The following is a 9,056-nucleotide window of genomic DNA, read 5'->3' as shown; positions in this document are numbered from 1 at the left end:
ATCAAAATTTGCGCGGGGAAAAAAGCCTGCCTGGCCCCGCCCAGGAGCGTCGCTGATTGGTTGGCTGTAAGGCGCATGCGTGCAGCAGCCCTGGGGCCCACCCCACCGGGCAAAAAGCCCGCGCGATGCTGACCCAGAGCGCCTTGCCGGCGGCAGTGAGTGGGTTATGCACCTGAAGTCGGTTGCTTTCTTGTGTCTCTTCGTGATTCAAGGTTAAAATTGTTATGATATTTTAATAATAAAGTAGCAAAAGAATATGTAGTTTATGAAATATGAAGAACACACAACTTAATTTGTGAAGTAGAATTTTACCAGAACCCATTGAATCTCCTCAGAATGTCCTTTCCATCCCATCCCCCACCCCATTCCCTATTCAGGGATTTTTTTTTAATTATACTGAATTTTGTGTAAATCATTGGACCCTCTCATTTTCTAAGTTATTTTCCCCCACATACATGTGTCCTTAAACAACCCTGTTTAGTTTTGGATGTGTTTGGGGAGTACAAAAAGTTCTACCATATTCTATGCAGTGTTCTGCCACTCGCTTTTTAACATTACGTCACTAAAAGAATCTACATTATTACAGGTAGCCATAATTCTTTTATTTTCACTGCTGCATAATGTTACATTGTGCCTCTCTTCCACAATTTATTAATTGATTTTCTTGTCTGGGCACATGTGAGTTATTTTCAGATTACAGCTTATATAAACCATGCTACTATGAATATTCTAATCTCTTGCTAAAGTTTTTACAGAGTATCTGGGTGTGAAGTTGCTCTGTCATAGGCTAGATGCTATTACGTAATGCCAAGTTGGTTTCCAATTTATACTCCCACCAAATGAGTGAGTTCCCATTGTTCAATGTACTCATCACTTGGTATAGACAGATTTCTTAATTTTGCCATTCTAGTAGATGTAAAATGATACTTCTTTGGGGACTTCTTTTATATTTCTCCTATCAAGTTGTAAGATTAAGCTATTGCTATGCTTATTGGCCATTTGCATTTCCTTTTCCTTAAAATATCTGTTTGAGTTTCTCATTTTTAATTGGGTTATGTGTTTCTTATTGATTAATAGGCATTTATATATACTAGATATTAATATTTATAACTGGTTTTCTGTATCTTTTCAAAGAAATTTATCCTGAAGTCATAAAAATAGAAAGATTTCAGATTTTATTTTTCATTTTTAAGTCTTTGGTCATCTAGAATTGATTTTTGTGCCTGGTGTCAGGTAGGATCCAATTACCGCCCACCCCCACCACCCACCAATGCAGAAGCCAATTCATTGAATAGTGCATGTTAAAACAGCTATGTCATCTCTCAAGTTTCTGTATGTTCTTGACTCTGCTTCTCTAGCCTGTTCCACTATTCAGTTTGCTTATCGCTGTGCCGAAACAACAGTTTTCATCGTTCTAGCTTTGGCATCTACTAGGGCAAGTCTCACACCTTATTTTTTCTTCAGGAGTATCCTGTATATTCTTGGACTTTGCTTTTCAAGTAAATTTTAGAATTAGTTTTCCATTAAAAAAAAAAACTACTGGATTTTGATTGGAACTACGCTAAATCTATAGATCAAGTTGGAGAGAACTGAGTCTTCCTATTCTTGAACATACCATATTTTCCATTTATTTAGAATTTTAAAAATATCATTCAATAAAGTTAAAAATTTTTCCCTATGTAAGGTTTGTAACTTTTACTGGAATTATTCATAAATAGCATATTTTGCCTCAATTTTGTTCTAATTGTTGCTGGTATATAAAAATCCAATTTATTTCTGATATGGATCTTTTTCTTATATCCAACAATTTGCTAAGCACTCTTGTTACTTCTAATAACTTGTAGAGTCTGGACTCATACTGTATCATCGGTGAATAATAACATTTTTGTTTCTTTCTAATTCTTGGGCTTTTTTTTTTTTTTTCATTTTCTGACTGCACTGACTGGGATCTTTAGCATGGAGATGCGTAGAAGCATCAATACTAGGTATTCTTCCTAATTTTAAAGGACGTGCTTCTAAAGTTTCTGTTAACAATGGTGGTACAGAAACTGTGGCTTAAATCCATTTCACCTGCCTGCCCTCACTAAACAAGGTCATTTTAAGACTTTCACGTCCTCCTAACTTCGCTTAGCCTAAACAATAAGATGTTTGCCCAAGTTGTTTTCCAGGAACTTTGAGTCAGCTGTGTATAGTTTCACTGAGCTGAGTAAGACTGGATAGAACCAACTGGGCAATGAGATTGTTTATTTGGTGAACTTTTGACATCAGAGGGCCAAAACCTCTACCCTCTGCAGAGGTCCTTAGCCGAGTTACACCTGCGCAGAACAGCCAATTACCACACCTTTCTCCAATTACTTTTCCCCACGCTCCCCACGCTCCCTACGCTGCCTTCGCCTCAGACCGCCCTGCTTCTTTATTGGCTATCCCATAAACACCCCAACGCTTTGCCTTCTGGGAAGTAGCCCTGAGGTTTGTCCTCTTGTTTTCTCGCTTGGCTGCCTTATGAAAAAGCGCTCTCTTTGCTGCGGAGCTCAGCGTCTCGGCGTTTTGGCTTCCTGGGCATCAGGCAAAATGAACCTGGTTGCGTAACAAAACGGTATGTATGATTTTGGTAGTTGCCCTTTTTGAAAGCTTAACGTCTATTCTTAGTTTGTTAGGAGTTTTTTGTTTGCTTGTTTGTCATTTTGTTTTTTTAAATCATGAATGAGTGTTGCATTTTATTCAATTCTTTTTCTGTATGTATTGAAATGATCTTTTCTCGTTAATTTGTTAATGTGCTGACTACAATGTATATAATTGCCTGAAGTTAAACCAAATCTACATTCCTGCATTCCTATGATAAATCCAAGTTGATTACGATGTATTAATTTTTAAGTACATTGCTGTGTTTGGGTTGTTAGCATTTTGTGCCCATTTTCATGACTGAGATTGGCTTGTAATTCTTCCTTAATGTCCTTATCCAGTTTGTAATCAAGGCTGTACATGTGGCTTGCTCCCTCTTCAAGTCTCTGCTCAAATGTCCCACAGCAGAGCCATGGTGTGTTATTTCCTTAATGTAGTGTTGGAGTATGCTCAGGATTTCTGTTATTGTTCATAAGAGATATTGGCCGATATTTGTCTGTTGTGTTGCCGCCAATTATCAAATTTTGATAATAATGCCATATTTGCTTTATAAAAAGAGTTTGGAAGTTTTTCCTCATTTTCTACGCTCTGAAACAACTTAAGTAGTATTGCGACTCCCTGGTTCTGAATGTTTGAAACTCCTTTGTGAAATTATGTGAACCTAGTAATGTCATGTGGAGTAAGTAGTTCTTGATAGTTTTATTTTTTATTTTCTTCTGTATAAATTGGTCTTTCTAAGGAATTTTCTATTTCATTTTAGTTTTACAAATTTACCTGCAAAGAGGTGTATAGTTTCCTTTGATTTTTAAAAAATTCTTCTGTTAATAGTCATTTCCCTCATGTCTGTCCCTTCCTCCCTTCTCATTCCTTCCTCTCTTTCCATTTCTTCCTTCCTTCCCATTCCTAAGCATTTTTGTAACCAGGGTTTCTAGCTCAAGAACACCGTCAGTATAATGAAATGCAGTTTCTTTAAGCAATAATAGGGGAGAATAGGTTGATGTGTGTTGTTTCATTTAAGTTTCTGCAGGATCTTTTAATTTTCCCTCTAGTGCCCCTTAGAGCTATGAGAAAGGAAGACAGCCCTCCTTATCTGGTTCTCCACCAGAAGCAATGTCTCTTTAAGGCTACCACTCCTGGTCGTGCTTTCTTTCAAACCCAGCTAGTATTGTAAACTACCAAGTCCCTGGCCAGTGACGGTGTTTTGACTCTTACTATTAGACTTTGTCTTTATGCTAGCTATTTTATCTGTGCTTCCTCTAGGTCTTCTGCTCCCCAGCCCTCTTTTTTGTAGTCATAAGCTTTCCCTCCTACAGGCTTGTTTGCACTCTACCCACAGCCTTGCAGCAGCATGACCCCTGTTGGAATTTGTTGTTTATTTCTCTACTAAAAGAAGTTCATTCTGTTTCCTGGTAATGCAGAGGGCATCAGTTATATGTGATTTTATTTTCGCTTTTTGTTTATCTTATGATTCTTGAGGAAGTATGAAGAGATTCAGATTCTGGGGGCCACCATTGACCTCCATGTGCCAAACTCTCCCCCAAATCTTTCCTTATTTTTAAAATATCACCAAAGATGTATCCATGCCATTAGTCTTTTTAAAAAATTTGTATGTTATTGATTTTTTCCTGTTAGTCTTAATTTTCTATTTCATTAATTTCTGCTTTATTATCTCCTTACCTCTACTTTCTTTTATTTTTCTTTTTCTAATTTTTTTACATTAGACCCTTAGAGTATTTGTTTTCAGCCTGTCTCCTTTCCAAGGTACTCATTTAAGATGACGAATTTCCCTCTATGTAGCTGAACTCTACAAGTTGTGATAGGATATATTTTCATTACCATGCAGTTCCAAGTATTTTAAAAACTTCATTATGAGTTCTTCCTTGACTTGTGAGTTGCTTAATGTGTGTTTTTAGCCTTTCAAGTAAATTTGGTTTTTAAAATTTATCTTTGGGATATTCTTACTGGATGATACCCCCTTAATCTGAATCACACCTATGATTTGAAATGTGTTAACCTAACGCAAGGTCTTTCTTAAAAATATTCTATCTGTGCTTGATAAGAATGGATATGCTGTAATTTGGAGGTGCTGAGTTCTAGATATGTCCAAGATGTATCAAGCTTTCTAATTGTGTCATTCAAATCTTTTATATCTTTGCTAATATCGTTGTCTCCTTGGTCTAGGAATAACTGAGGAGTGATTGGATATGTGTTAAAATCTGATAGGGGATTTATAAATTTTTCCTTATAGTGCTATTGGCTTGATTTTTGTATCTTGAAGCTATTTAATTAGGTGTGTGCAAGTTTAGAATGTATACATCTTCTGTCAGTTGGACCTTTAATCATTATGTGGGGACCCTAATAATGCTTTTTTATTAAAATTCTATTTTGTTTGATAGCAATGAAATTTTCCCACATTTCTTTAATATTTATCTATGATATCTTTTCCTGTTTACTTTCAAACTTTCCATATCCTTTTATATTTCATGTGTATCCAATTGTGTATATCTGGTTTTGTTTTATGATAAATATAATAATCTCTTTCAATTGGTAAGTAAGTTTAGTCCATTAACATTTACTGTGACTAACTCATACTTTTGGGCTTCCTACCAAATTTACTTGGTGTTTTTTTTTTTCTCCTTAGGTTTTCTTTTTTTCCTTTTGTGCTTTGTGTTGAATGGAGTTTTTTGGTTTTGTTTTAATTTCACATTTTACTTTCCTCTACTGGCTTGGAAGTTACACACTAAATTTTTAGCTCCTGTGCTTTAACATTCACACAAAGTCTAATTTTTTTAACATTTTTTATTGATTTATAATCATTTTACAATGTTGTATCAAATTCCAGTGTAGAGCATAATTTTTCAGTTATACATGAACATATATATATTCATTGTCACATTTTTTCTCTGTGAGCTACCATAAGATCTTGTATATATTTCCCTGTGCTATACAGTATAATCTTGTTTATCTATTCTACAGTTTTGAAATCCCAGTCTATCCCTTCCCACCCTCCCCTCTCCTTGGCAACCACAAGTTTGTATTCTATGTCTGTGAGTCTATTTCTGTTTTGTATTTATGCTTTGTGTTTTTTTCACAAAGTCTAATATTAACCATTTCATTTTGAATACTTTTTCTCGGAACACTTTGAAACACTTTGATGCCACTCATCCCCTCCTGATTTATGTGCTATTGTTATCTATTTTTTTCTGGCTTTATTCCTAAAAGTTAAACACTATTATTATTGTATATATTAATATATACAGTCAGTTGATAATTTACTTATGTATTTGCCAATTTCTGTGCTCAGAAATTATTTCTTTTTGGATCTTAGGCCAAGATCCAAAAAGGAGTAATTTGGCATCCTTTTCCTTTTTCCTTAAATAACATCCCTTAAAATTTCTCTTGGTAGTAAGCTTTCATTTTTCACTTACCAGAAATTGTCCTTATTTTGCCTTTATCTTGAAAGATCATTTTCTGAGTTGATAGTTATTTTTTATCAGCACTTCAAATATATGCCTCCATTGATGCTGTTGAGTCTGCTCATTGTTGCTTCATAGGCAATTTATCAAGTTGTAGTTCCTTTTTTTTGACTCTTTTTTTTTAATTGAAGTATAGTTAGTTTACAATCTTGTGTCAATTTCTGGTGTACAACACCACATTTCAGTCATACATGGGTATACATATATTCATTTTCATATTCTTTTTCACCGTAAGCTACTACAAGATATCGAATATAGTTCCCTGTGCTATACAGGATAAACTTGTTTATCTATTTTATATATACCAGCCAGTATCTGCAAATCTGAAACTCCCAGTTTATCCCTTTCCACTCCCTTTCCCCCTGGTAACCATAAGTTTGTTTTCTATGTGTGTGAGTCTGTTTCTGTTTTGTAAATAAGTTCGTTTGTCTTTCTTTCTTTTTTTTCTTTTCTTTTCTTTTTTTTTTTAGATTCAAGTTGTAGTTCCTTTTAATAATGGTCTGAATATTCTGTCTGGCTACTTTGTTTCTGGTGTCCTATAGTTTCATTACAATATGTCTAGATGTGGATTCTTATTTGTCCCCTTTGGTCCTTCATAGATCTATAGATTCATTTGTTTCATAGAAACAAATTTTATGGAAAACTCTTAACTATTCTCTCTTCATTCTATCTAGGACTCTATTAAATTTTATTAGATCTTATTCTGTCTATGATACCTGTTAACTTCTATCAGTTATCTATTGCTACATAATAAACCACCCTAAAACTTAGTGGCTAAAAAAACACCATTTTATTTGTTCAAAAGTTCATGGGCCATTGCTTTGGACTGAACTCCCCTGTAACTTATACGACAGCAGTCATCTGACAGACCCGTGGGGGCTGGAGGATCTGATATGTCTTTGCTGACATATTTGGGGGTTTGCAGTCTGTTGATTCAGGTGCTTCAGTTCTCCATGCGGACTCTCCAGGAGGCTAGCTCAGGCTCATTCACATTAAGGTTTCAGGGTTCCAACTGAAGCCAAAAAAGGGCAAGCTCCAAAGCGCACTTTTCAAGCCTCTGTACGTGTTCCATGTGCCAAAGCTATTCAAATATCCAAGCCCAACTTTAAAGAGTAGAGACATACACTGGTAGAATGCATGCTTAGCATGTAGGAGGTCCTGGGTTCAATCCCCAGTCCCTCCATTAAAAAATATATAATTAAAGCTAATTACCTCCCCTCTAAACAAATTTTTTTAATTAAAGAAAAAAAGAGTAAAGACATAAATTCTAGTAAATTGATGGGAGGAGCAGCATAGTCACGATGCAAAAGTTTGCGCATACAGGGACAGGAAGGATTATTGTGACCATCTTTGCAAATAAGCTATCACAAATCTCTTTCATATTTTGCACTTCCCTGTATCTCTGCTGAGATGTGAGTATTTATATTTGGTTAAGTCACTATATGAAATGCAGCCAAATGCAATTCTGAATGATATAGAAGTGCATAACAAATTTATTTTTTTACCTAGTTTGTAATTAACTAGAATGGACTATTACTACAACAAATAAATCCATGTATAATGACTTAAACAAAATTTTATTTCTCCTGTAACAGTACTGGGCAAGTGAATAGGTCCTCAGGGCAGTTTTCATCCATGTGGTCAGTCAGGGACCAAAGCTGATGGAAACTGCCATCTTCAACATGTGACTTCCAAGTTTGCCCTAGACGTGGTCTCCATCACAGCCAGCTGGAGGGAAGTTTTTATGGGCTAGGCTTGGAAGTGGCACACATCATTTCAGCTCACATTTTATTGGCTAGAAAGCAGCCACCTAGTCACACCTAACAGCAAGGAAGGCTTGCAAATGTTGCCCAGCTGAGGGCCCAGAAGAGAAGAACAAGGATATAGGTGAGTAGCTAGCAATCACTTCTTCTACCAAAAGGAATTCCAAAATCTTAGAAGTTAAGTATAATATTATTCAAGGAGAAACTCATAAAAATGGTTTAAAATGTTACATAAAAATCCGACAAAATTAAATTTGGCTTTGACACTCATTAACTATGAGACCTTGGTCAAATTATTTGACTTCTTTAACCTCTGTTTCTTTCTTCACTAACATAATAGACATAATAATAGTATTTACCTCATAGAATTGTGGATTTTAAAAAGTGAAATGATGCATAAAAACTCTTAGTAGGCACTCAGTAGCATATAGCAAGTACTCAATAGATATAAGCTATCAATATTGAGAATATTATAATGGTACTTGTTGAGTCACTGGTAGACTATTGTCTGAATATCAAACATATGATTGTCTACCAATGCCAGACATAATTAATAACATTAAAATTTTTCTAAAAATTAGAGTAAATATTTTATCAGCAAATGTATGTTTTCGGATGGAAAATATAACAGTGTTTTCAAATATGAGTTACTTAGATTATATAAAACATCACAAGGCATTTGAGTCTTTCAGGAAGTATTTCCCAAAAAAGACCTAAGAAGTTGACAGCTATTCAATCAAAAGGAAAAGGACCCTGTGGTAGTCACTGTTCTCACAATCTTGAGGCCAGCCTTTCACATGTTGTCCTGTCCAGTTCTGCCTGTAATTGGCAAATTACATTGATTTTTGTTAAAAGTTTAGTGAATTGACACTTTGCACATCAAACAGAACAACTTCCCAGACATCCCTTTAACCAGGGAGCCCTTTCCTTCCAAGATCCCCTAGGAGAGCTTCATGGCAGTTGCCACTTCCCTCCCACACCACCTCTTACTTACTCACCTCCCCGCTACACCTCTAGTTTTCCTCTTTCCTATTACCCTAGATCTTCCCTTTTGGGTCACTTGGTCACTTTCTTCTGTAAACAATATAACTTTCATGTTTCTGTTGCATTCCATTCTCCAAAACAAAGGAGCCTCCTTGGAAAGTTTGAAAAGGACATATTATACGTAACTATTAATATTTTTGCAATCACAGTT

The 9,056-nt window shown here is 35.4% G+C and overlaps 1 long non-coding RNA gene across 2 annotated transcripts in view; it reads left to right on the top strand.

Annotated features, from left to right (window-relative positions):
• The first annotated feature begins 127 nt into the window (after window positions 1-127).
• Window positions 128-9,056, top strand: part of LOC140700191 (uncharacterized) — a 28,446-nt gene continuing 19,517 nt past the window's right edge. Inside the window, exon 1 of one of the 2 annotated variants that reach the window (XR_012078484.1) lies at window positions 128-212. This is a non-coding gene — a long non-coding RNA (uncharacterized lncRNA). Of the gene's footprint in view, window positions 213-623; window positions 679-9,056 lie in introns of those variants that run through there. The other variant, XR_012078485.1, reaches the window with a different exon arrangement.

The sequence above is a fragment of the Vicugna pacos genome, chromosome 12 (assembly GCF_048564905.1).
Source record: "Vicugna pacos chromosome 12, VicPac4, whole genome shotgun sequence".
Lineage (NCBI taxonomy): Eukaryota > Metazoa > Chordata > Mammalia > Artiodactyla > Camelidae > Vicugna > Vicugna pacos.
The sequence above is the reverse complement of the archived record's forward strand: the minus strand, read 5'-3'. Positions and strand labels throughout refer to the sequence as shown.